Source organism: Vulpes vulpes, chromosome 16, assembly GCF_048418805.1.
Source record: "Vulpes vulpes isolate BD-2025 chromosome 16, VulVul3, whole genome shotgun sequence".
Classification (NCBI taxonomy): domain Eukaryota; kingdom Metazoa; phylum Chordata; class Mammalia; order Carnivora; family Canidae; genus Vulpes; species Vulpes vulpes.
Genome location: NC_132795.1, coordinates 70165404 through 70192911, shown reverse-complemented (window position 1 = coordinate 70192911; position 27508 = coordinate 70165404). Strand labels below are relative to the sequence as shown.

Here is a 27508-nt window from a genome sequence, read left to right as displayed (position 1 = left end):
AATCACCAGAAGGTGGGAGGACAGAGGGAGAAGCTGAGAAACAGGCTCCCCGCTGAGCAGGGAGCCCGATGCTGAGCTCCATCCTGAGACCCTGGGATCATTACCTAGGCCAAAGGCAGATGCTTAACCAACTGAGAACCACCCAGGTGCCCCCAATTTCTATTGTTTTAAACCACATGGTTTGTGGTACTTTGTTATGGCAGTTCCGGCAAACAAATACAGCTGGCTCCCTACACCTGTCTACACCTGTTCAGTAGCAAGTCTCTTGAACCAATCTGAGTTGGATTCTGTTTCTTGCCAGGACCCTGAACTGGTGCCTGGAGTGGCCCCAGGAAAAGTTCCTCAGTATGGAATCCTGCCTGGATTACTCACCCATTTGTGCATGCTTAGGGAGCAAAAGAAATGTAGTAATCTGTGGCACGCAGAGGCAGCAAGATACTCAAATCAGCACTGCCTGTAGTACGAGGGGCAGATGGAGGACAAGGCTTTGGGGGCTTTGCTGCTGTTGCACTTGATTGCTATAGCAACAGCGATAACTAAAGAGATTGCAGAGCCAGATGACTGTTTCTGACTGCCTTAGAGAGTTTGTTTGTTTATTTGTTTAAAGATAAGCATGAAGCATTAAATTCCCATCTCAAAATATAGATGTGGTGAAATCAAAAGAATCCGCTATCCAGTGTAGCCATAGGGCAGACACGGGTCATGTTCAGATCTCAAAAACAGTAGTTTGGGTTACAGAATTATTGGAAAGGGTAAATGCTCTACCTCGGCAAGTTCTCTTGCTACAATTAGTGATAAGGAAGTAGGGCCATAGACTTGTGATGGGAATATTTGGATGGATGCAGATGAAATGATAATTTTATGCTGCAGTGGAGGTGTTAGCTAATGCTACAGTGGCAATCATATTACAATATAAATGTATCAGATCAATTCAGTAGTCCTCTCTTTCCCTCTGTTTCAGTTAACTGCTGTCAACTGCTGTCCGGAAACAGATGATCTTCCTCTGATCTATCAACAGAAGGTCAATGTCATTCACCTTACTTCATCTCATCCATGAGCATTTTTTTTTTTAAGATTTTATTTACTTATTTGAGAGAAAGAGAGAATGCCCACACACATGAGGGGAGGAGGGGCAGCGGGAGAAGGAAAAGCAGGCTGAGTGGAGAGCCTATCAAGAGTCTTGTTCTCAGGACCCTGAGACCATGACCTGAACCGAAGTCGGATGCTTAACTGACTGAGCCACCGGGTGCCCCTCATCACATGAGCATTTTATCATCTCATATCATCACCAGAGGAAAAAGGGTGAGTACAGTATAAAAAGATTTTGAGAGACCACATTATTTATATAACTTTTATTGTAGTATATTGTTATAATTGTTCTATTCATTTTTGGTTATTGTACTTAATCTCTTATTATGCTAAATCTATAAATTGAACTTTGTAATAGGAAAAACATGATGTACTATTACAGATTCACTGCTGTCCATGGATTCAGGCATCCACTTGGGGACTTGGAACATATCCCCTACAGATAAAGGGAGACTACCATATGTTGTACACCTTCAATTTACACAAAGTTATATGTCAATTGTATCTCAATTTTTTAAAAAAGATTTTATTTATTTATTCATGAGAAACACAGAGAGGAGAGAGAGAGAGAGAGAGGCAGAGACAGGCAGAGGGAGAAGCAGGCTCCATGCAGGGAGCCTGACGTGGGACTCGATCCTGGGTCTCCAGGATCACGCCCTGGGCCGAAGGTGGTGCTAAACTACTGAGCCACCTGGGCTGCCCCTGTATCTCAATTTTTAAAAAAGAAAGAGGCAGAAACTTGAAAAAAATAGAATAACAGAATTAGAATAGAAATTAATAAAATTATCCCCAAACTTATCAAAAAAGTTATTATAACAAATGTGTAACAGAGAAAGCAGATAAATCTAAAAGTTAGATACTGAAAAATTAATACAGTTTCAGGACGCCTGAGTGGCTCAACAGTTGACTGTCTGTCTTTAGCTCAGGGAATGATCTCAGGGTCCAGGATCGAGTACCACATTGGGCTCCCCACTGCCTATGTCTCTGTGTCTCTCATGAATAAATAAGTAAAATCTTTAAAAAAAATTAATACAGTCTATAGAAAAATTGATCAATAGAAAGGAAAACAGGGAAGATTCAAAATAGAGCTTTATAAATGCAAAAAAAATAGACATCACTGCAGATTCTAGAGTTACTGAACAAAAAATACTACTATATCATTAATGATAATTTAGGAGTGCCTGGGTGGCTCAGTAAGTTAAGCATCTGCCTTCAGCTTAGGTTATGATCCTGGGGTCCTAACATGGAGCCCTACATCAGGCTCCCTGCTCAGCAGAGTCTGCTTCTCCCTTTCCCTCTGTCTCTTTCCCTGCTTGTGCTCTCTATCTCTCTCTCTCTCTTAAATAAATAAATGAAATAGTTAATAATAATTTTAAAAGCTGAGTTTCCAAATCTCAAGCCTCCCTTGCCAACAGAAGCAACATTTCCCTATGTGAGAAAATTAGCATTCACTAACATGAAGAGCTTTCAAGACTTCACCTGAGGCGTTTGTCTCCTATGTAAATGCCTATTCTCCTCAAAACCTGCCCACATGGCACCTCACTGGCTCCAGGCCCATAACAAGAGTAAACTCCCGTAGTCCAGAATGATGATTACAAGGTCTGCTGGAGTGGGAGTAGAAATAGATTTCTACAGCAAGGCAGTTGGAATATCTTGCCAATATGTATTGAGAGAAAGCTGACAGTCATATATGGACATGGATTCTAAAGAGTTAAACCAAGGATAAGATATAAGGTTGGATTCAGCAAAATTTATGAATAAATATGCACTCACTCAAGACTCCTGATGTAATGTGTCATAAACAGCATCTGTGGGTGGCTCTAAGGTTTGATTCCTTAGTTTATTGAAGCCTGGATTCAACAATGGCCTATAATAAATGAGGTTGAGATGCCAAAATTTCCCTAGCATATTACAGACTGAGAAAAGAGTCTGTAGATTCAGGAGATAGGAATGTTTGAGTAGATATATTATGTGCAACCTACTCAGCTACCACCCAATAAACACACACTGTGCTTCTTCATCAAGACATTAAGAGATGTAGGGAATTTTTCTTCTATTAATGGCAGTTAAAAACCACTATCCTGCTGAAAACAATCATAGAAGCTGGACAAAGTATAAAAACAAATCTGTTTCTTTCCTTTTTTTTTTTTAAGATTTTTATTTATTTATTCATGAAAGACACAGAGAGAGAGGCAGAGACACAGGCAGAGAGAGAAGCAGGCTCCTTGCAGGGAGCCCGATGTGGGACTGGATTCCAGGACTCCAGGATCATGCCCTGGGCTGAAGGCAGGCGCTCAACCACTGAGCCACCCAGGTGTCCCAACAAATCTGTTTCAGTTCATGAAAGCACTACTATGGAATCAAGGTCATGTATCTGGGGAGGTAAAACTGACATATAATCAAGTCCTTTCCTTCAAAGTATGTGCTGATCCCCAAATTACAGCTAGGAGATTAAGAAACCAAGCACATCTTCTGAAAGTTTCCAGGTCCAAGGAGACAAAATTGAAGTCGGGATCCCCAAAGTGTTATATCCCCAGAATAGAGAGGAACCAGAAAAAGACAAGACTCCACAAAGACTAGACCTGCTCAGCCCACAAAAGCATCTCAATGCCTAATTAAGATTAATTTTTTTATGTCAGAGAGAGAGAAAATGTGAGTGGAGGGAAGGGCAGAGGGAGAGAAAGTCAGCCCAAGCTGACTCCCTAATGAGTGTAGAGCCCAACACAGCGCTTGATCCCAGGACTCCAAGATCATGACCTGAGCTGAAATCAAGAGTCAGTTGCTCAACCTACTGAACCACCCAGGCTCCTAGTGCCTAATTAAAATTAAGATCTCCCCCAACCATAATTACCTTTCAGGAGCAAAAGTATATCCTCCCAACAGATGGTAACACCATCCACAGCCTCAACTTTTTCTATGATCTTTCATACACCATATTCAGCACCAATATATTACCAGACATAATAGGAAACAAGACCACAAGACTAAAAATCAAAATGAAAAAGGAATAAAATCTATTATAACAAAGTAGCCAGACATTGGAGTTGCCAGATACAGAGTAGGATTATAGGGATCCCTGGGTGGCACAGCGGTTTAGCGCCTGTCTTTGGCCCAGGGCGCAATCCTGGAGACCTGGGATTGAATCTCACATTGGGCTCCCGGGGCATGGAGCCTGCTTCTCCCTCTGCCTATGTCTCTGCCTCTCTCTCTCTCTCTCTCTCTCTCTCTCTCACTGTGTGCCTATTGTAAATAATAAAATTTAAAAATATTTAAAAAAGGATTATATATAAATTATAAGTTTAAGAATTGAGATAAAAATAGAATTTCAGCAGAAAGCTAGAAAATATATATATATTTTAAGATATCAAATGGAGGGCAGCCTGGGTGGCTCAGCAGTTTAGCGCCACCTTCAGCCCAAGGCGCGATCCTGGAGACCCAGGATTGAGTCCCACATCAGGCGCGCTGCATGGAACCTGCTTCTCCCTCTGCCTGTGTCTCTGTCTGTCTCTGTGTGTGTGTGTGTCTCTCATGAATAAATAAAATCTTAAAAAAAAAAAGATATCAAATGGAAATCTTAGCATTGAAAAAGCACAATACTTGAAATTAAGCATTCCATAGGTGAGTATAAAAGTAGACTACACAAAGTTAGAGCATTAGTGAACTGAAAGATTAATCGAAAGAAAATAGCCAGATATTTCCCCCAAGAAGATAGGCAAATGGCCAATAAGCACATGAAAAAACACTCAACATCATTAGCCATCAGGGAAACGCACTTCAAAACTACAATGAAGGGACCCCTGGGTGGCTCAGTGGTTGGGCATCTGCCTTCAGCTCAGGGCGTAATCCCTGTCTGGGGATCAAGTCCCACATTGGGCTCCCTCTGAGGACCCTGCTTCTCCCTCTGTCTATGTCTCTGCCTCTCTCTCTCTGTGTCTCTTGAATAAATAAATAAATAAAATCTTAAAAAAGACTACAATGAAATACCACATTGAACTCACTAGGATGGCTGTAATTAAAAGACAAAAACAGAATAATAAGCATTGGTGAAATCTGAACTGTCAGACATTGCTGGTAAGAATTTAAATGGTGTAGTTGCTTTGGAAAACAGTTCTCAAAAAGTTAAACATAAAATTACCATATGACCCAGCAATTCTGTTCTTAGGTATGTACCCAAGAGAATTGAAAATCTACATTCAAATAAAAAAAAAAACTTAACATGAATGTTTTGAGCAGTAATTATTCATAATAGTTAAAAAGTGGAAACAACCTAAATGTCCATCATCTGATGAATGGGTAAACAAAATGTATATCCATACAATGGAATATTATTCAGCCATAAAAAAGAATAAAGTAATGGCACATGCTGCAGTTCAACATGGTTGAATCTTGAAAGTCACTATGCTAAATGAAAGAACCTACTCACAAAGAGCCATATATTGTATGATCCATTTATATGAAATGTCCAGAATAAGCAAATCTATAGAGAAGGAAAATAGACTAGTGGTTGCCATGGGTTGAGGGGAGAGGGGAGTAGGAGAAATGAAAAGTAACTGCTTAATGGATATGAGGTTTCCTTTGCAGTGACAAAAATGTTTTGGAAAATAGGATGTTTGCACAACATCGTGAATATACTGAAATCCACAAGATTGTACACTTTGAAAGGTACAGTGGATAGCAATGGAAATGATTCTTGTCCAAAGCAACGCAAATAAACTTTGGTCAATAGGGATGCCCCCCATCAAATATTAATCCATTTTGTATCTATTAGCAAATTCACTTCAACATTCCTGACAAACATCTATTTCTGTACCTATTTATCTGTTCTTCACATTCTCCTTTGAACTAGTCTTAACATCTTACTGGTACCATCATTAATCATGGAGTTGAATAAAATTGTTACTCCATGTTCATTTTGTGTCTACAATGAGAGTCATGCTTTTAACTTTTTGAAAATTATACTTTAGTGGTAAGAAGAGGGACATGACTGGCAGGATGCTGAAATTATTTCATCGTAGCAGAAAGATGGAGAATGGAAAGAGAAGTTAACCTTCAAAGATACTTTTGCTCCCCTACAGAGAATCCAAATATCCTGCTAATTATACCCTCCTGGCCCCCAAAAAAGATGCTACTTCGTCTAAAACCCTTGGCAAAGTCCACCTGGAGAAATAGGCCTGATCTCCAGGACATGTCTCTCCTCTGAGAACATCCAAACCCCAGTGACCACTTCCTCCTCACCCTGACTATCTGAGAGAAAACATAAGGACACAGACACAGAAGCATGCCCTGCCTTGGAATGGTAACCATTCAGAGATGAAAGTACATCTTCATTTAAAACTTGAGTAACAGTATTTGCCTATGGGTTAGGGTTAGGTTAGAGTTTGGGTTAGGTTAGGCTCAAGGTTAGATTTATGGTTAGGGGGCAGCCTTGGTGGCTCAGTGGTTTAGTGCTGCCTTCAACCCAGGGCCTGATCCTGGAGACCCGGGATCAAGTCCCAGGTCAGGCTCCCTGCATGGAGCCTGCTTCTCCCTCTGCCTGTGTCTCTGCCTCTCAGTCTCTCTCTCTCTCTCTCTCTCTCTCTCTCTCTCTCATTCTCTCTCAAATAAATAAATAAAATCTTTAAAAAAAAAAAAAAAGATTTATGGTTAGGGTTAGGGACTTAGCTGTTAGGTAAGACTTAGCTGTTAGGTAGGACTTAGCTGTTAGGCCAGAGTAGACATGGGTTTAATAAGAAACACCAAGAGTCTTTTTTTTAGTAGAAGTGTGAAACTGCTTTTATGAGTCTGTCCTTGTCAGCAGTTCCCCTCTTTGGGTAGTACTGATCCAGGACCCTGCCTCTGTATTCACAGGCCTGACTCTTATGTCCCATCCACATCTGTACAGTTTGTCAATGTTAGCCTTTTCTGGCATCGTATCTTACCCCTTGAGCTTTTTCTCACACATACAAAGGTGGAATAATTAAAAAGGAGAAGAAAATGGGAAAGAAAACTGAATATTCTCAGACTTACACTTGAAGCCAGAAAGAAATCCTAATGTAACCCATTTGATTTCTGTTCACCATTAATGCTCTCCAATTCGTAGTAGAATCAGCATTTGTGTTTTCTGTGTCTATTCATTTCCAGTTAGTTTCTAAATGTAATAATTTTCATTTTTGCATTGACTTCATTTCTTTAATCCTTGAAACAATATGTCTTTTTGAAATTATTGATTTCCTTTTGAGCCCTACTTTCATATTCTGCTAGTCAGCTTTACTTTTGGCTCACATTTCCAGCTTTGTAACTTCTCCTAGTCATGACTTTGTGTTTCCTCTTATAATATATGAGGAATAATATGACTGCTGTGAGGGCAAACCTGTGACCTAGGGCATAGATTCTTGATCTATTAATGATAGTGATATTATTCCTCATATATTATAAAAGCAGAGGCCACTGGACCAATTTTTCACTTCTAAACCCAGAAATGGGGACAGCAAGTCACAAATAGCTGACTTATCCATATTGAACCACTACTGAAAGCAGACCTTAGTCAATTTGGTTATACATAACTAGTAAGTTCTTTTTGGTAAATGTCACTGGTTTGAGATAAGGGAGAATGTTAGATCTCCCCCCAATCCTCATCTTAAGAAAGGTAATTTGTTAAAATGGAAGCAAATCACAGACCAAATTTCAGGGTACATTCAAGCATGTATTAAAGATTCATTAGAAGGGCACCTGGGTGGCCCAGTGGCTGAGCATCTGCCTTCCATTCAGGTTGTGATCCCCGGGGTCCTGGGATTGAGTCCTGCATCAGGCTCCCAGCAGGGAACCTGCTTCTCCCTCTGCCTGTGTCTCTGCCTCTCTCTGTGTGTCTCTCATGAATAAATAAATAAAATCTTTTTAAAAAAATAAAATAAACATTTATTAGAAAGAGAGCCCAGGGCTCCTGGGTGGCTCGATCAGTTAAGCATCTGAGTCTTGATTTTGGCTCAGGTCATGATCTCAGGGTCATGAGATTGAGCCCCACATTGGGTTCTACACTTGGTGTGGAACCTGCTTAACATTCTCTCTCCCTCTCCCTCTGCCACCCCCTACACATACTCCCTCTCTCTAAAAAGATAAAAGAGGGATGCCTGGGCTCAGCAGTTGAGCATCTTCCTTTGGCCCAGGATGTGATCCCAGAGACCTGCATTGAGCTCCCCGCCCAGTGGCCTGTTTCTCTCTCTGCCTCTGTCTCTGCCTCTGTCTCTGTGTCTCTCATGAGTAAATAAATAAAAATCTTTAGAAAAAGAGAAAGTGAGAGTGAGAGAGAGAGAGCCCAATATAGTCCTATACTTTTAGGATTATACTTTTAGTTTTATAAGCTCTTGAAATCATAGATCTCTAACTACACCTGGCATTAAATGTTAACTCAAGACAAATCACAGTCATACCCCAGAAGTAATTTCCTCATTGGCATCAGGTAACCAGAATTCTTTGAGTCAAAAGTTGGACATAGGAATGTTTAGTTCAAGCCTTACATACCCTTCTAGGGGGTGAGAGGTGAAGGGCTCACTACATTTTAGCCAACTCACCTTCTCAAACAAAATAAATTGCACCAATAAAATCATTTTTCTAACAACCATTGGGCTGATTAGCAATTTTTCTACTTGCTGATTGGAGGGAAAGATAGCTGGAGTGTGGGCATTTGATTATATGCTCCCTAACTGCCCCTAGAGTATGTATTCACATTTAGAATTAGAGTGCCTGGGGCAGCCTGGGTGGCTCAGGGTGTTTAGCGCCTCCTTCGCCTCCTCAGGGTGTTTAGCGCCCAGAGTGTGATCCTGGAGACCCGAGATCGAGTCCCACATCAGGCTCCCTGCATGGAGCCTGCTTCTCTGTCTGCCTTTGTCTCTGCCTCTCTCTCTGTTTCTCGTGAATAAATAAATAAAATCTTAAAAAAGAATTAGAGTGCCTGATGCTGTCTCCAAAGTTTTTAGATTAAAACTGACTAGTACCCACATACATGTCACTTTATAACCCATATTAAAGTGTATTAAAGTAAATTCCTGCCAGTACACAACTGCCATCTGTCTTCCAGGACTCATAGGAATCTATGGCTCAGTGGCTTAGTTAGAATACAGTCTATATAAGCTCCCTCTTCAGGGATTTGTACAGCAGGAGGGTCTGTGGTACTCCCTTTTGTAAAGACAGTGCACAGATCCTTCTGTAATCTAGGGCAGTTCATCTAACCTCTGCTTGCAATTTTTCCCATGTCTGTACTTATATAAAGAACATTAACATGTTTGGCAAAAGCCCAACAAAATACAGTTAGTGTTCAGCTCTTTAGAAATCCCCTTCCCAGGGACTGTGCAGGCTCAAACAGATCAGGCTCTTCTCCCTGGAGAAACAATGCACAAGAATGAGGCCTAAAGAGACAGGAGAACTAGGGAGGAAAAATAAATCTTGAAGGGTTTTTTTTCTTAGTTCTTTTTGATCTCAAAAAAAGTTATAACCTGAGAAATTGTATCAAATGGCAGTGCTTATGAGTCTGTACATGTGCCAAGGAAAATTACACAATTAGGAAATGTACAAATGAGCCATGCCCTGTTCCAAATTCTTTCTCTATTTTACAACCAGTTTGTTTCATTTCTTTATAAGATAGAGTACCTATACTAATGACCTCCACAAAATAGGTGGTCCTTTATTTTACATCATGATAATATTAAATCAAGGGACAAAACTTTGAAACACTCTCTAATTAGTACTGAAAGATTGCCGATCTGTAGCTGATCTAGAATATGAATTCTATTTCAATAATAAGCTTTTTTTAAAAGACTTTATTTATTCATGAGAGACACACAGAGAGAGGCAGAGACACAGGCAGGGGGAGAAGCAGGCCCCCTGCAGGGAGCCCAATGTGGGACTTAATCCGGGGACCTTGGGATCATGACCTGAGCCAAAGGCAGATGTTCAACCACAGAACCACCCAGTCATCCCTCAATAATAACCTTTTTTTTCCTAAAGACTATTTATTTATTCCTGAGAGACACAGGCAGAGGGAGAAGCAGGTTCCATGCAGGGAGCCTGACGTGGGACTCGATCCCGGGTCTCCAGGATCATGCCCTGGGCCGAAGACAGCGCTAAACCACTGAGCTACCTGGGCTGCCCAATAATAACCTTCTTAAGTAGAAAGAAGATTTTGATAAATTAAAAGGATCTTTTTAAATTAGAATCTTCCCAAGGTGGGAGCTACACTATTCTTTCTGAGGACCCAGGATTTAGCTTAAAAATGGTGTGTGGTTGTTATTGTTGGCATATTCAGCCGCCACCAATAAGATTTCTGATTGATGACATTACTTTATGAGGAAAACCCAAAAGACTCCACCCCCAAATTGCTAGAACTCATACAGGAATTTAGCAGAGTGGTACGATATAAAATCGATGCACAGAAATCACTTGCATTTCTATACACTGACAATGAGACAGAAGAAATAAATTAAGGAGTTGATCCAATTTACAATTGCACCAAAAACCATAAGATACCTAGGAATAAACCAAACCAAAGAGACAAAGGATCTGTATTCAGAAAACTATAGCACATTCATGAAAGAAATTGAGGAAGACACAAAGAAATGGAAAAATGTTCCATGCTCATGAGTTGGATGAACAAATATTGTTGAAAAGTCTATGCTACCCAGAGGAATCTACACATTTAACGCAATCCCTATCAAAATACCATCAACTTTTTTCACAGAGCTGGAACAAATAATCCTAAAATTTGTTTGGAACTGAAAAAGACCCCAAATAGCCAAAGGAATATTGAAAAACAAAACCAGGGATCCCTGGGTGGCGCAGCGGTTTGGCGCCTGCCTTTGGCCCAGGGCACGATCCTGGAGACCCGGGATCGAATCCCACGTTGGGCTCCCGGTGCGTGGAGCCTGCTTCTCCCTCTGCCTGTGTCTCTGCCCCCCTCTCTCTCTCTCTCTCTCTCTCTCTCTCTATCATAAATAAATAAAAATTAAAAAAAAAAAGAAAAGAAAAACAAAACCAAGCTGGTGACATCAAATTCCAGACTTCAAGCTCTATTACAAAGCTGTGATCATCAAGATAGTATGGTACTGGCACAAAAACAGACACATAGATCAATGGAATAGAATAGAGAACCCAGAAATGAATAGAGAATAGAACCCCAAATAGAATAGAGAACCTCAACTCTATGGTCAACTAATCTTCGACAAAACAGGAAAGACTATGCAATGGTAAAAAAAAAAAAAAAAAAAGTCTCTTCAACAAATAATGTTGGGAAAACTGGACAGCCACCTGCAGAAGAATGATACTGGACCATTTCCTTACATCATACACATAAATAGGCTCAAAATGGATGAAAGACCTAAATGTGAAACAGGAATCTATCAAAATCCTAGAGAAGAACCCAGGCAGCAACCTCTGTAACCTCAGCCATAGCAACTCCTTGTTAGACACGTCTCCAAAGAAAGGCTAAAGGTACTATTGGGACTTTATCAAGACAGAAAACTTTTACAGCAAAGGAAACAGTTGATAAAACCAAAAGACAACCAACAGAAAGGGAGAAGATATTTGCAAGTGACACATTAAAGGGCTACTATCCAAAAATCTTTAAAGAACTTATCAAACTCAATACCCAAAGAACAAATAATCCAATCAAGAAATGGGCAGAAGACATGAACAGACATTTCTCCAAAGAAGACATACAAATGGCCAACAGACTCATGAAAAAATACTCCACATCACTCGGCACCAGGGAAATACAAATCAAAACCACAATGAGATACCACCTCACACCAGTCAGAATGGCTAAAATTAGCAAGTTAGGGAACAACAGATGTTGGCAGGGATGCAAAGAAAGGGAACCCTCTTACACTGTTGGTGGGAATGCAAACTGGTGCGGCCACTCATGAAACAGCTTGGAGGTTCCTCAAAAAATTGAAAATGGAGTGACCCTATGACCCAGTAATTGCACTACTGGGTATTTACCCCAAAGATACAAATGTAGTGATCTGAAGGGTTACCTGCATCCCAATGTTCATAGCAGCAATGTCCACAATAGCCAAACTATGGAAAGAGCCCAGATGTCCATCGACAGATAAATGGATAAAGATGTGATTAAAGATGTTATACACACACACACACACACACACACACACATACACACACACACACCGGAATACTACTTAGCCATCAAAAAAAATGAAATCTTGCCATTTGCAATGACACGGATGGAACTAGAGGGTATTATGCTAAATGAAATAAGTCAATCAGAGAAAGACAATTATCATATGATCTCACTCTTATGTGGAATTTAAGAAACTAACAGGATCACAGGGAAAGGGAGGAAAAATAAAGGACAAAATCAGAGAGGGAGACTCTTAATCATAGGAAACAAACTGAGGGTCGCTGGAGGGGAGGATGGGGTAACAGGGTGATAGTAAGGAAGGCACGTGATGTAATGAGCACTGGGTGTTATATAAGACTGATGAATCATTGACCCCTGCCTCTGAAATGATTAATACAGTATATGTTAATTAATTGAAATTTTAAAAATAAAATAATACAATAAAAACTCCTATTCTTAGATCTAGCCTTTTCAACATACACTTAGAGAAATTAAGACATTTCTTTTTTAACTGAAGCAAGTAAGCAGAAGAAATTAATTGGGTTTTATCCTTTCCTATTCTGGTCAGAGGTGCCTATTAGACTCAGTCAACCAAGCAAAATGCTTTCAGGAGAGCTTTCCAGTCTCACAGAAGACCCCAGTCTTCACAGACATTACGAAATAAATGGGAATAAGACCAAACCTTAAAAATGAAGCTTGAAGGCAGAGATTTCCCTTAGAATCTATGGGAAGACAAGATCCTTCCTTAGGTGAATGGGAAAGGCTTCCCATTCCCGTGTTAGCTGGAGCTGGGACCTGGAAGGTGGGACAAGGAAAACAGACAAAAAAGCTGGCCTGGGGAAGGCCTTGCAAAGCTGGACAGCTTGAGAGCAGAGATAAGGAGACTACTACTCTCTCCATCCCATTCATTTGACAATTAACAATATATTACCTCACTGCATTTATTTATTATCTCTTCGTGTATGTTAGTCCATTCAGGCTATCACAAAAATACCATAGGCTAGTTGGCTTATAAACAGCAGAGATTTCTCTCCCATAGTCCTGAAGGCTGTGAAGTCCACAATCAAGGTGCTGGGAAGACAGCAATCTTTCACTGGGTCATCCTGTGGCAGAAGCAGCAAGGCTGTTTTCTGGGGTGTCTCATTTATATCGGCACTCATCCTATTCACAAAGCTCATGACCTAATCACTTCCCAAAGGACCAACCACCTAATACATCACACCAGACTCTAGGTTTTAACATATAAATTTGTGGGGGAAGGTAGATAAATGATTCAGTCTATAGCATTGTGCTTTCAAATGAGATTGTCAGTTCTTTTGGGTTGCCAGAGTTATGGGAAAAACAAACAAAAACAAAAACAAAATGTATTCCAAAATGCTGATCCTTTGCTAGTGCTGCCAAAACAAGATATCACGGACTAGCAGCTTAAACAACAAAAAAGATTTTTTTTCTCATAGTTGAGGAAGCTAGAAGTCCAAGATTAAGGTGCTGGGAGGGTTGGTTTCTTATAAAATTTCTCTCTTTGATTTGCAGATGGCCACCTTTCCACCGTGTCCTCCCTCACACGGCTTTTCTTCTTTGCACCTATATCCCTGGTGTCTTTTCCTCTTCTGATAAGGATGCCAATCATATTTGGTTTGGGCCCTGCTGTATGACATCATTTAACCTTAACTACCTCTTGAAAAGTTCTATCTCCAAATATAATCACATTCTGACATGTGTGGGAAGTTAGGACTTCAACATATGAATTTGGGGTGGGGGAATGCAATTCTGTCCTTAACACATGGTAAAAACTCTAACAGGACAAAACAATACATGTTGAAAACCATCTCCCATCCACCCCACCTTCAGTCCCATGTCCTCAAACGCACCTTATCATCCATGTTTTATATGCCTCTGGTGTAAGTTCTTTGAAGGTTGCAACCATATGATGCCATTTTGACAAAAAGGAGAGATGGGCCACTTGCTCAGGCCTGCAGGGCGGGGGGAGGCGGTGAGCCCTAGAACTTACAGGCCAGCACTGCACCAACCTCTACCCTCCTCCGAATGCATAGGGGTGCATAAGAGGAGTGCCTGCTGTTTGCTGAGAATGCACCTTCTGAGTGTGGCTCTAGACAGAGAAGATGGAAAGGAACCACAATCATCAGATCTAATTTATCATAGAGGGAAGGGAGAGAAAGGCCAGAGAAGCAAAAAGACAAATGAACAACGATCAAATTCTGTGATCTGGAGATTTCCTAAAGTATTTCAATCTAGTAGACAAAATATGATAGTTACTATATTTACATTTTGAAAATCCCTTTCATTTGTATATATGCATAAACTTTTTTTAGTTTTTTTAAATGACTGCCTTATAAGATATAATTCACACATCATAAAATTTACCTGTTTAAAGGACAAAAGCCACCGGTCATAGCGTATTTACAAAGTTGTACAGCCATCCCTACTGTCTAATTCCAAAACGTTTTCATCAAATTATTCTGAAAGAAACACTGTACCCATTAGATCATTCCCATTCCCCATTTCTCCCAGTGCCTGACAAACACCAACATAGGGAGGATGGGGAGGGGCAGAGGGAGAGGGAGAGAGAATCTTAAGGAGGCTCCACACTGGGCCCTCCATAGGGCTCAATCTTACAACCCTGAGATCATGACCTGAGCTGAAATCAAAAGTCAGACACAACCGACTGAGCCATCCAGGTGACCCACACCAATCTTCTATAGAATTGCCTATTGTGGGCATATTATATACATGGAATGATACAATATAATGCCTTTTCTGTCTGGCTTCTTTCAATTAGAATAGTGTTTTCAAGACTCATCCACATTGCAGCACATTAATACTTCATTTATTATGGTGAGTATTATTAATAGGTGAGTACATACCCCATTTTGTTCACCTATTGACCAGTTGATGGACATTTGGGTTGTTTCCATCTTTTAGCCCTATAGATAATGCTGCTATGGATCTTCATATACAAGTTTTTTCGTGGGCACAGGTTTTTAGTCCTCTTGGATACATACTTAGGACCACAATTGCTGTGTCAAATGGAAACTGTGTTTACCTTTTTGAGGAACTGCCTGTCTTCCACAGCAGCTGCAATGCTTTATATCTCTTTGAGCAATGCAAGAGGGTTCCAATTTTCTATACCTTACTAGCACTTGTCTCTGTCTTTTTGATTATAGCCAATGTGGATATGGTAGTAATATCACAATGTGATTGATAGTCATCGTGAAGTGGCATCTCATTATGGTTCTGATTTACATTTTCCTTTTTTATATGTATGTATATATTTTTATTGTGATTTACATTTTCCTAACGGCTTATGATGTTGAGCATCTTTTCAAGTGCTTATTGTCATTGGCATATTTTCTTTAGAAAACTAGTCAGATCCATTGCCCATTTTTAAATTGGACTGTCTTCCTATCTTTGACTTATAATAATTCTTTGTATTTTCAAGCTAAAAATGTCTGTATTGGTCTACTTGGGCTATCAAGACAAAATGCCATGGAACAGGTGGCTTAAACAACAGAAATTTATTTTCTTATTGTTCTGAAGGCTGGAAGTCCAAGATCAAGGTGTCAGCAGGGTTGATTTCTGGTAAGACTTCTCTCCTTGGCTTTCAAACAGTGTCCTCACATAGACGTTTTCCTCTGTGTGCCCACATCCCTGGTATCTCTTCCTTTTCTCATTAGGACATCAGTCATATTGAGTTAGGGCCCACACTTACGATCTCACTTAACCTTAATGACCTCTTTAAAGGCCCCTTTTTACATACAGTCATATGGGGGCTAGAGTTTCAAATTTGAATATGGGAAGAGCACAGTTCAGTACACAACAACATCCATTATCTGATGTATGATTTATAAAAGTTGTCTCCGATTGTGAATGTCTTTTCACTTTTTTGATAATGTCTTTTGAAACACAAAAGTTTTTCTTTTTTTTTTTAAGATTTTATTTATTTATAATAGTGAAAGGGAATATAAGGGAAGGGAGAAGAAATGTGTGGGAAATATCAGGAAGGGAGACAGAACATAAAGACTCCTAACTCTGGGAAACGAACTAGGGGTGGTGGAAGGGGAGGAGGGGGGGTGGTGGGGGGGAATGGGTGACGGGCACTGAGGGGGACACTTGACGGGATGAGCACTGGGTGTTTTTCTGTATGTTGGTAAATTGAACACCAATAAAAATTAATTTATTAAAAAAATTTTATTTATTTATTCATGAGAGACAGAGAGAGAGAGAGAGGCGGAGACACAGGCAGAGGGAGAAGCAGGCTCCATGCAGGGGGCCTGATGTGGGACTCAATCCTGGGATTCCAGGATCACGCCCTGGGCCAAAGGCAGGCGCCAAACTGCTGAGCCACCCAGGGATCCCAAGTTTTTCATTTTTATGGTGTCCAGTTTATCTTGTTTTTTTTTTTCTTTTTTTGTTGCTTATACTGCTGGTGTCATATATAAGAAACCATTGCCTAATTGAAGGTCACAAAGATTTATAACATCTGTGCTTCTAAGAGCTTTATAGTTTTAACTTGTAGATTTATGTTTTTGATATAGAGTTCAATTTTGTGTATGGTGTGAGGTAAGGACCCGACTTCATTCTTTTGCATGTTACATATCTAATTGTCCCAGAACCATTGGTTGATAAGGTTATTCTCTCCCCATTAAACTGTCTCAGCACACCAGTTGAAAATCAATTGACCACAAGGTAAGAGTTTATTTCTGGACTTTCAATTCTATTTCATTGATTTATATGTTTATGCCTATCCCAGTAAGTACTACACAATCTTGATTTTTGTAGCTATGTAGTAAATCTTGAAATCAGAAAGTATGAGTTCAGTTTTGCTCTTCTTTCTTCAAGATTGTTTTTGCTACTTTGAGCAAAAACTTCTTGCCTTTCCGTAGGAATTTGAGATCAGCTTGTCAATTTCTGCAAAAAACTCATCTGGGCTTTTGATAGGAATCACAATCACATTGAATCAATAGATCATTTTTGGTACTCTTGCCATCTTAACAGTATTAAGTCTTCCAGTGCATGAACGTGAGATATCTTTCCACTCACTTCCATCCTCTTTAATTTCTTTCAACAATATTTGTAACTTTCATTAAACAAATCATGCACTTCTTTCATTAAACTTATTCTTAGGCATTTTATTGCTTTAGATGCTCTTCCAAATGGAATTTGTATGAACATTTTGAAATGGAGTTATATTGCTGAATGTTTATGGGAAGTAGACTTACAGTTTTAAAGGGAAAACAATGGTTTCGTTATAGCAGCGATCATTAAAATGTCCCTACAAAGTTTCCCCATTAGCTCTTCATCACTTTGCTCTCACTTTCCTTTCCTTTCTGCCCACTCCTTTGCCTGAATGCACTCACTTAAGACATGCCTGAACAAGCTCTAACCAGCCTCCCTAAGGTGAACAAAAGAAAAAGGAAGTGGAATAAAGAAGCAAGGAGACCAACTGTTTCTATTTGCTCAACAGCTGCCAAGGGAGGCTTTTTTCCCCCTAGCATCGTGCACACAAACTGCACTATCTATGACGTTATATCCCAAGCTTTTTCCTTGAAAAAAAAAAAAAAAAAAAACTATGGGACAAAATTGCCTACATGGAGAAACATGCTTACAGAAGCCAAGGACTTTCTGGGATTTGCCTCGATGCTAAATTATCCTGGTGACTATTAATTATGGCTAAGGCTCCCTTCAGGCATAAGAGCAAGGCTGTGATCCATGGAGCCCTTTTCATAGACCATGGAACTCACTGCCCTGTAACTTACACCTTTTCTCTGTTAGAGCTTGCTATGTACAGACCCAACTTCTGGACTTAGAGGTTGATTCCTTTGGCTTGAGACATTTAGATTAAAAATTGATTCTCTCTGGGTTGGGTTATTTAGTAAACCTTTAGAAGTGGGGGCTTGGGGGTGATTGGGTTTTTTTTAAGATTTTATTTATTTATTTAAGACTGAGAGAGAGCATGAGTGAGATGGGGTGGGAAGAGGGAGAGGGAGAAGCAGGCTCCTTGCTGAACAGGGAGTCCAATGCAGGGCTCACTCAATCTCAGGACCCTGGGATCATAATCTGAGCTGAAGGCAAATGCTTAACGAATTAAGCCATCAGGAGCTTCTAAAAGTGTTTTATGGCTGGGTCTATTTACCTCTCAGATCAAGTCTCTAGAGCATTATCTGAAGAGAAGAGGGCAGGACATATCCAACCATGAACAGTCCAAGGTGTCATTCTTCTATGTTCACCAAAATTCCAACACTCAAAATTTATCTCTCACCACTCATACAACTTCAGGGAAAGGCCAGGCAAGCTTGTGGGTAAGGGAAAAACAAAACCTCCTTTTAAAAAATTCCTATAGGCACAAATTGTCAAGATTTTTTTCTCAGTGTTATCTCAGGTGAGTTATATTTGTCCACTAGAGTTGTCTAAGGCAACATCCTGTCCAGGATGTTCCCAAGATCTCTCTTTTAGTGGGCATATTTTGTAGTTTTTGTCACTGGAAGGCTAGGCTTTATCTTCTTTGAAAATCATAAACATAACATTTTCATGTCACTAATGGACAAGCTATTTCTTGAGAGTACTTTCTTTAACTGGACACCCAGCGCAATGGATCCCAATACCCTCACAAGAAGTGCATGGCTTTAAAAACAGAGCCGTGGGAGGTTCTTGCTTGATCCAAAGACACAAACTTCAAACTTGGCCCCAGGGCTTCTGATTCACTGCTCTCTCCTCCCTGGGAGATGAGGAAGAAAGAGACAGTCTGCGGAGTGAAAAGCTGGCTCCCTGGGGAGGCCTGGGAAATTCTGAAGGGTCTTGGACATGTGGGAGGTTAGGTGAACTCAAGGACCTAGTTTTCTTTTCAGATGTCCCCATTCTGATTAAAGTCGTCATTATCTACAGGGCAGAAACTGCTGGCTGTCCACCAAAAAATGCAGTCCTCCCTTCTCCCTGGACTCAAGGCTAAGCACATTTCTCAGATTCCCTTACAGCATGGAGTGGCCGTGAGACCAAATGCAGAAGTAAGCAGCAAACATGGAGGCCAATTCCAGAACTGGTCTGTAAAGTCATTCCTCTTGCCCCCTTCCTTCAAGCTGAATGGCACCAACCAGGGCCTCTTTGGAAATCAGGTGTGGGAAATGGTGAAGGGACCATCAGCCTAGGCCTCCTAGTGACTGTGTGGAGCAGTCCTCCTGCTAACCCCTGTGTGGACTATCAATGAGAAAGATGTATGTTTCTGCTTTGAGCCATTGCAAGTTAGGGCCTCTTGGTCACAGCAGTTTATCCTTTTAATCAAGTCAGCAACATGCTACTTGTGACTTTTTAAAAAAGATTTTATTTGTTTATTCATGAGAGACACAGAGACACAGACAGAGAGGGAAGCAGGCTCCCTACAGGGAGCCTGATGTGGGACTTGATCCCAGGACCCCAGGATCACGACCTGAGCTGAAGGCAGACCCTCCACCGCTGAGCCACCCAGGCGCCCCTACCCGTGACTAACTTTTGTTGCTTACTCTCCTTGGTATCTCTTAACCTTCTCCCCTCTCTACGTCCATTGCCATTCCACTTGGAGGCCCTAGTTTGTCACCTCTTATGTGGGGCATCGCAACAGCCCCTAACTGGAAGACCAGGGCTGTGTGCACACCTCACCGAGAGCCAGAGCCCCGTACACCGGCCCTCCCTGGCTCATCGCCTTCACACTGCCATTCCCTCAGCCAGAAATCCCCACCTACCTCTTCCTCTCTCTCCCTCTGCAAACTCCTCCTCACTCCCAGCTTCACAGGGTAGCTACTCCAAGGCCTGCGACTCCCTTGCATGGCTGTTGCTGTTCCAGCAGCTCCCAGAGGCAGATCTGGGTTCTCGTCACTTCTCTCCCCAGGCCCAGCCCAGTGACTACCCCCGCAAGCATTTAATAAATGATCTAGGGATCTCTTGGTGGCTCAGGGGTTTGGCACCTGCCTTAGGCCCAGGGAGACCTGGGAGACCTGATCCTGGAGACCTGGGATCAAGTCCCACGTCGGGCTCCCTGCATGGAGCCTGCTTCTCCCTCTGCCTGTTTCTCTGCCTCTCGCTCTCTTTCTGTGTCTCTCATGAAAACATAAATAAAAACCTTAAAAATAGGGATCCCTGGGTGGCGCAGCGGTTTAGCGCCTGCCTTTGGCCCGGGGCGCGATCCTGGAGACCCAGGATCGAATCCCACGTCGGGCTCCCGGTGCATGGAGCCTGCTTCTCCCTCTGCCTGTGTCTCTGCCTCTCTATCTCTCTCTCTATGACTATCATAAGTAAATAAATAAAAAATTTAAAAAAAAAAAAAACCTTAAAAATAAAAGTAAGAATAAATGACCCGTGGGTGGGGGAACAGTCTCTAAATACTCCAGCGTCCCTCTCTCCCCCATTTGATGCCACCGTCTGGAGTCAGGGCTGTCTCATCTAAGGCTGTCCCTCGGGCTTTGGCCCCTGAGCCTGCTTTCCTTCTAATGCCACAGGCTTTTTCTGCCACTTCGAGGGGCACAAACATTCACACCACAAGCAATCAACAGATTTGGAGAGCTTTCCGTTCACAGCTGTTGAGCCGTGGACATTCCCCCAGTCAGGGTCACCCTCGCTCCCGCTCTGGTCTCAGTTCCTCAGCTCCTCATTCACTCGGAGAAAGTGGATTGGAGTAAAAGGCAAGTGTGACTCCAAGGAAGGCCTGAAATGTGGGGTTTTCCCCTCGGGGATGGTTTCCTGTCGGGGATGGTGGTCCCCATGGACAGGAAGCCGTCCAGCCTTTAGGATGGCCTCCCACGTCCGAGCCCTCTGCTGAACACCCGGCCGGCCAGGGGCCTGTGAAATAGGAGGTTCCTCATCTCTGCCCGCAGCTCACAGAAAGTGGGGAAAGGTCTGCAGTGAGCACAGTGCAACCGAAGCCTGCTGTTCCCCCCCCCCCAGAGTCCTTGGTACACATGGCGCTTTCACCCCACAAGGGAGGAGGCCATGGTGACAGGCCACTCTGGGCTTGAGGAAGGACAAGGACGACCTTATTCTGATTGCATCCCCCATCTTGAGCTGGGAACCTCCTGGGAAGATGATTAGCAATGCCTCCTCCAAGAGAAGAGGTGCCCCTGGTCTGAGCTGCTCCACAAACCAATGAAGAGAACCAAGGGCAAACATTTCCTATGGCTGACCTACACCTGAGAATGTGCCCCCTCTGATTCATCAAGAGGCCCCTCCTTTTTTTTTTTTTTCGATGTTAGCAAGAAGTTGTTCCCAGATGGAACACCCATAATCTGTTTTCCCCAGATCCAGAGTTAGGTTGATCACTTGTGGTCTGTGACAAATAACCAGAAAGAAGTAATTCAACAAACCAAACTCACTGAACATAAGCTCTGCATTTATAGAAAAGATATACTGTGAAATTTTACTCACTTTCTAAAGGATTAGTGTTAGCAGAACATCTCCAAGTAGTATTCAGAATGTAGAAATGACCTATAGTCTTTGCAAATCAGTCAACTGATGTCTGCATGGTGGGTGGTAAGAGCAAAGGTCAGGGGGACCCCTGGGTGGCTCAGTAGTTGAGCATCTGCCTTCAGCTCAGGTCATGATCCTGGGGTCCTGGAATCGAGTTCCATGTCAGGCTCCCTGCAGGGAGCCCACTTCTCCCTCTGCTATGTCTCTGCCTCTCTGTGTCTCTCATGAATAAATAAATAAAATCTTAAATCAAAAGAGGGGGGCAAACCTCAGGAATGGAAATCAGGAAACATGTGCTCCAGCTCAGCTCAGGTCTGCCACTCATCCTGATTACAAGGGATTCGTAGCCTTTCTGTCAGGTCATTTGCTTTTCTGTTTATCCAGGACCTTGTGAGTTCTGCAGGCTGTGTTCTACCCTTAAGGACTGGTCTATAAATAAATAAAATCTTTTAAAAGCTGGGTTGGGGTGACAGCCCGGGTGGCTCAGCAGTTTAGTGCTGCCTTCAGCCCAGGGCCTGATCCTGGAGACCCGGAATCGAGTCCCTGCATGGAGCCTGCTTCTACCTCTGCCTGTGTCTCTGCCTCTCTCTCTGTCTCTCATGAATAAAATAAAATCATTTAAAAAGGGGGGGGGGCAGTCTAGTTGGAGACTAGATGCAGAAGGATGCCCTGACACTCAGTAATGTTGTCCAGGGTCTTCACCTACCTGGCAAAGCCCACACAGTGAGACAGTTCAAATCTTTGGAGGGAAAACAACAGTAAGCTTTGGGCTTTGCTCTCTGATTTATTGTGAAAGCATTCCTTGACCTCCTTTCTCTGCCTCCTGACCTTCAAGTATTTCAGTGCTTCCCTGGGCATTTCTTTCCTCCTGAATCTCTCATAAAAGCCTTAAATGTTGAATTTCATGGTCATTCTAAGGTTATATGCAGGATTATCTTCCTGCCTTCCTTTGGCTGGTGCTTAATTCTGTTTTGGAGGAATACTAGCTTTCCCTACTTCCCCCACTGCACACAACACACAGACAAAAAGACATTTGCAGAATCATCAACATTTAATGATTCTGCTGAAATTGGTCTCCTCGGATGCAGCTAATGGAGAATGTGTGTCTGCTTTGAGATTCCTGACCGTCCCCAAGGCAGCTCCGGTTCTTACCTGCCCCCTTTATCAAATCTGGCCATCAGATACCATCAGATTGATTTCACTTGGGGCCCTTAGGCGAAGGAAACAATCAGAACAGGTTGGCTGAGGGTTTAAGGTGAGCTGAGAAGGGGCAGCCGCACTGGGTCAGAACCTGCATGGGTTTCAAGGCCCCTCAAAAATGTTTCAGTCCTGGAAAGAAGCGTTTTGGCCTCCAAAATATGAAGAGAAAATAGCAAAAGCAAATTAATATTTATTTTTAACACCAACTTGTTTTTGTTTTTTTCCAACTTGTTTTTTTTTTTTTTTTTAAGATTTATTTTATTTATTCAGTCAGAGAGCGAGAGAGAGGCAGAGACACAGGCAGAGGGAGAAGCAGGCTCCATGCAGGAAGCCCAACGTGGAACTCGATCCCGGGTCTCCAGGATCACACCCCGGGCTGCAGGCGGCGCTAAACCACTGCACCACCAGGGCTGCCCTCCAACTTGTTTTTAAAAATCTTTATTTATTTATTCATGAGAGACAGAGAGAGAGGCAGAGACACAGGCAGAGGGAGAAGCAGGTGCCTGTGGGGAGCCTGATATGGGACTCGATCCCAGGACCCTGGGATCATGACCTGAGTTGAAGACAGGTGCTCAACTGTCTGCCTGCTGAGCCACCCAGGCATCCCTCTAACACCAACTTGTAAGATCTTTAACATTTTTTATAGCAACGTGCATTTGTTATGGAAGATGAGTTACCTGAATGTGTCGGGTGTGGTGTGGCAGGAGGAGCCTGGGCCTGGACAGTGTGAAGACACTCAGGCCGCAGGAGGTGACCAGGGCTGCTTGCAGCCAAAGAAACCAGGATGCACACATCTGACTAAGGTCCTTCTCTGAGGTATGACCCTGCCCTTGAACAAACCTTGAGTACCTCCTGCAAGTGTGCACTTCAGGCACCCCTCATCTCTGTCCTGGCTCTAGCTTTGGGTCTATGAGACACCTCGGATCCTTAGCATAAATTCTCCCTTTTTGCTTAATCTTGCTTGAATTGGTCTTGGAACTTGTAAATAAAACTCTCAGGGCAAGAACCTGGGCCCCATCCCCTTTCCACAACAGGGCAATCTACAGATCTTCCACAACTTACAATGGGGTTGCATCCAAAAAAATCTATCCTAAGTTGACAATATACTACGTTGAAAAGTTATTTAATGCCCCTGACCTACTGAACATCATAGGGTATCAGCTGTTTACCCTCATCATCCTGTGGCTGCCTGGGAGCTGCCACTGGCTGCCCTGCCCACCATCATCAGAATATTGTACCAGACAAGGCTAGTCTGGAAAAGATCAAAATTAAAAATTTGAAGTATGGTTTCTACTGGGTGCCTATCTTTTTCATACCATCATAAAGAAAAACAAAACAAAATCCTAAATTGAACCATTGGAAGTTAGGAACCATCTATAGTTACTTGGTTAAAGAAAGCAATAAATATTAAAGCTTTCAGGGCAGCCCAGGTGGCTCAGGGGTTTAGCACCGCCTTCGGCCCAGGGCGTGATCCTGGAGACCAGGATCGAGTCCCACGTCACACTCCCTGCACGAAGTCTGCTTCTCCCTGTGTCTGTGCCTCTGCCTCTCTCTGTGCCTCTCATGAATAAATAAATAAAATCTTTAAAAAAATAAAATAAAGCTTTCAAACCAGCCTCCACAATAGGCTGGTTTGGGATATCTACTTGAATAGTGCTTTTGCTGGAATCATCCACTTAGGTAATTTGTTGTTGTTATACTATAACAACTTTGTGTTTATCATGTTTACTATTTAGGATCTGTCTCTTTCTGCTAAGGTGTAAGTTTCAAGCAAGGTGTGAATCTATGTTTTCATCATTGTTTTAGCAAATGCCCAATGGATGCTCAATAAATATGTCTTAGAATAATAATAAGCACAGTCCTGCTAGAAATACCCAGGTCTATTAGCACTCCTGCTATTAAAATACCTGCATTGGTGGGGCAGCCTGGGTGGCTCAGCGGTTTGGTGCCTACCTTTGGCCCAGGGCATGATCCTGGAGAGCCAGGATCGAGTCCCACGTCGGGTTCCCTGCATGGAGCCTGCTTCTCCCTCTGCCTGTGTCTCTGCCTTTCTGCGTGTGTGTGTGTGTGTGTGTGTCTCATGAATAAATTAGTTAAATCTTTAAAATAAAAAAATAATAATAATAACTTCATTGGGGCACCCAGCTGGCTCAGTTGGTGAGGCATGCAACTCTTGATCTCAGGGTGGTGAGTCTGAACCCCCCTGTTGCGTGTAATTTTATCATTTCTATCCCATAGGACAGAAATGACTGCCCAAAGTCTCACAGCCCAAAAGTGACAGTACAGAACCAAGAGCTTGGATCTCCCAGCTCAGTATCTTTCTGCAACAGCACACAACCTCTTGTTTTTAATACCTGTGATGAGGCACTGGGCCAGAACTGCTTTTCCCTCTGCTACCTGACAACACAAACACATTACAGCAGGCACACAGTAACTAGATGATAGAGGGGTTGGCATTCCTGTCCCCACGCACCAGCAACACAGAAGCTAAACAGACCCAAGGACTGTGGCAATCAGTTTTCTTTCTACTCTGATCATTAGAACAGGTGTTACTGGACTATCCTAAAGTTATATCCTGTACCTGAGAAGAGGGGGTACCCCAGGCAGTTTCTAAGATGAATCACATTATTTTCCCCCCCAAGCTCTGATTTTCCAGATTTAACGCCTTCTTTGATTAATCAGCCTCCAAAATGTTTTGCCCCAGCTAGCAAGATTTTGCCCTGGACAAAATCGGATCCCCTTTTGACAGGTAACAGAAGAAATTATCATGAATATTCAATAGTGTAGCATTTTTGTTACCTGAAACCCCTATGGTCTAGCATGGGGAAAGTCAAGACAAATCTAGGACAGGCTGATGGTGTGTGTCCAACTCTGAGGCTGCCCAGCAGATAGATCTTTGGGTAGAATCGGGGAGAATTGGGAATGGAGGCGCTTGGTGAAAGCATCAAGACAATTCGGGGATGAGCTGAATTGACTAACAGACCAGAGTGACCCTGTTCACCAACGCCCCTGTGAGAAAGTTCAAAGTACTACCGAGTTGTGATTATCTCAGAATATTTCCATTTTTTTTGTCATCCAAAATTTATAGAGGCTCTCAGCATACCAACATATATATTTGGTGGTCAAGGTATGAAAAGTAGTTAGAAATAAGATGTATCAGTAAGATGAAAACTGATAATCCAGCCTAAAATTCCTTCTATACATGCATTTTCCCCCTTGTTATCCAAAAAAGCTGGGAAAATCTAGATACTTGACTTTTGAAAAGCTCTGGGATTACACAAAACTAACTCTATAGGTACTAAAATATAGATGGTTACCCTAGGAATGTAAAATTGGTACACTTGGAGAGGTTTGCTTCAAAAAACAAAAACTCCCTGATTTGTCACCACAAGGGGATGATTTTTTTTATTTTTTCAAAGAAGCATGCTCCACAGTCTTCATTATCTGAGCCGGCTGGTCAAGACAAACTCTAGCTGTGGGCACCCTCAACTGACGAATAATTTGGCATCGCTTCAAGCTGACATTCTTTAAATGTTTTTTCAACATTTTCTTAGTGGGGGCAGAAAGAACAGATTGTCTACTAATAAAAACTGTATACCTTTCTTTATGTTCATAATAAAGGATTCATTATATGCCTGCAAAAGACAAAAATGCAGCAGATAACTAAGGAGATGATTTTATTTAGGCTATTGCAACAGGAAGAGCATTCACTGGTGAGAGATGCCTCCAAGTATAGGAAAGAAGCCTTGGTTTTATGGAGGCGAGGAGACCAGGGACTCACCCACCAGGCCTATGCTTCAAGAGAAAAAGTGCACATTAAGTCTTATCTCAGTCAAATGTAGAAAGGCAGTTCTTTGCGATAACAGTGTAGGGGCCCAGGGCAGGCCACCCCATGTTGGACCACTTTGGCATGAAAACTATTTTGAGTTTTAAAATGATCCAGGGGATCCCTGGGTGGCTCAGAGGTTTAGCACCTGCCTTCGGCCCAGGGCGTGATCCTGGAGTCCTGGGATCGAGTCCCAGATTGGGCTCCCTGCATGGAGCCTGCTTGTGCCTTTGCCTCTCTCTCTCTCTCTCTCTCTCTCTCTCCCTCATAAATAAATAAAATCTTTTTTTGAAAAAATGATTGAAACCCAGCAAATTCAGGAAAAGCTCTTTACTGCCCCCCTTAATTGCCTGAAAAGAATTCATATAGAGGACCTGCTCCAGGAAGGGAGCTATCACCATAGATAACTCCATCATACTATGAACTAGGTGTGGTAGACAGGGAGGGAGGAGAAACCTAGCAAGGCCACTTTGATCAAAGTCCTCTGGGCATGCCTGGGTGGCTCAGTCCATTCAACGTCTGACTCTTGATCTCTGGGTCGTTAGTTTGATTTCAGCTCAGGTCTTGATCTTAGGGTTGTAAGTTCAAGCCGCACATTAAATTAAAAAGAAAAAAAAAAGTCCTCTGTGTCCTGTTGTTTCTCAGAAGCCCAGCAGACATGTGTTTACCAAACATTTACTCTGTTTCATCTTACTGTGAATTATACTCCTCTTTGAAGTCCCAGACCCCTACCTGCTTCTCCTTAGTTCAGGATGACATCTAGACTTCATTTTGCCCGATTGTACTTGGAATTTCCATGTCTGTGTGGATTTCCTGCACATACGAAATTGGTTAAA

The 27508-nt window shown here is 42.2% G+C and overlaps 1 long non-coding RNA gene across 2 annotated transcripts in view; it reads left to right on the top strand.

Moving 5' to 3' along the window:
- LOC112915324 (uncharacterized) overlaps positions 1-27508 on the top strand; it is a 47640-nt gene that overhangs the window by 2355 nt on the left and 17777 nt on the right. Inside the window, exons 2-4 of one of the 2 annotated variants that reach the window (XR_003234043.2) lie at positions 962-1021; positions 1191-1302; positions 14997-15796. This is a non-coding gene — a long non-coding RNA (uncharacterized lncRNA). Of the gene's footprint in view, positions 1-961; positions 1303-14996; positions 15797-27508 lie in introns of both variants that reach the window. The other variant, XR_011997785.1, reaches the window with a different exon arrangement.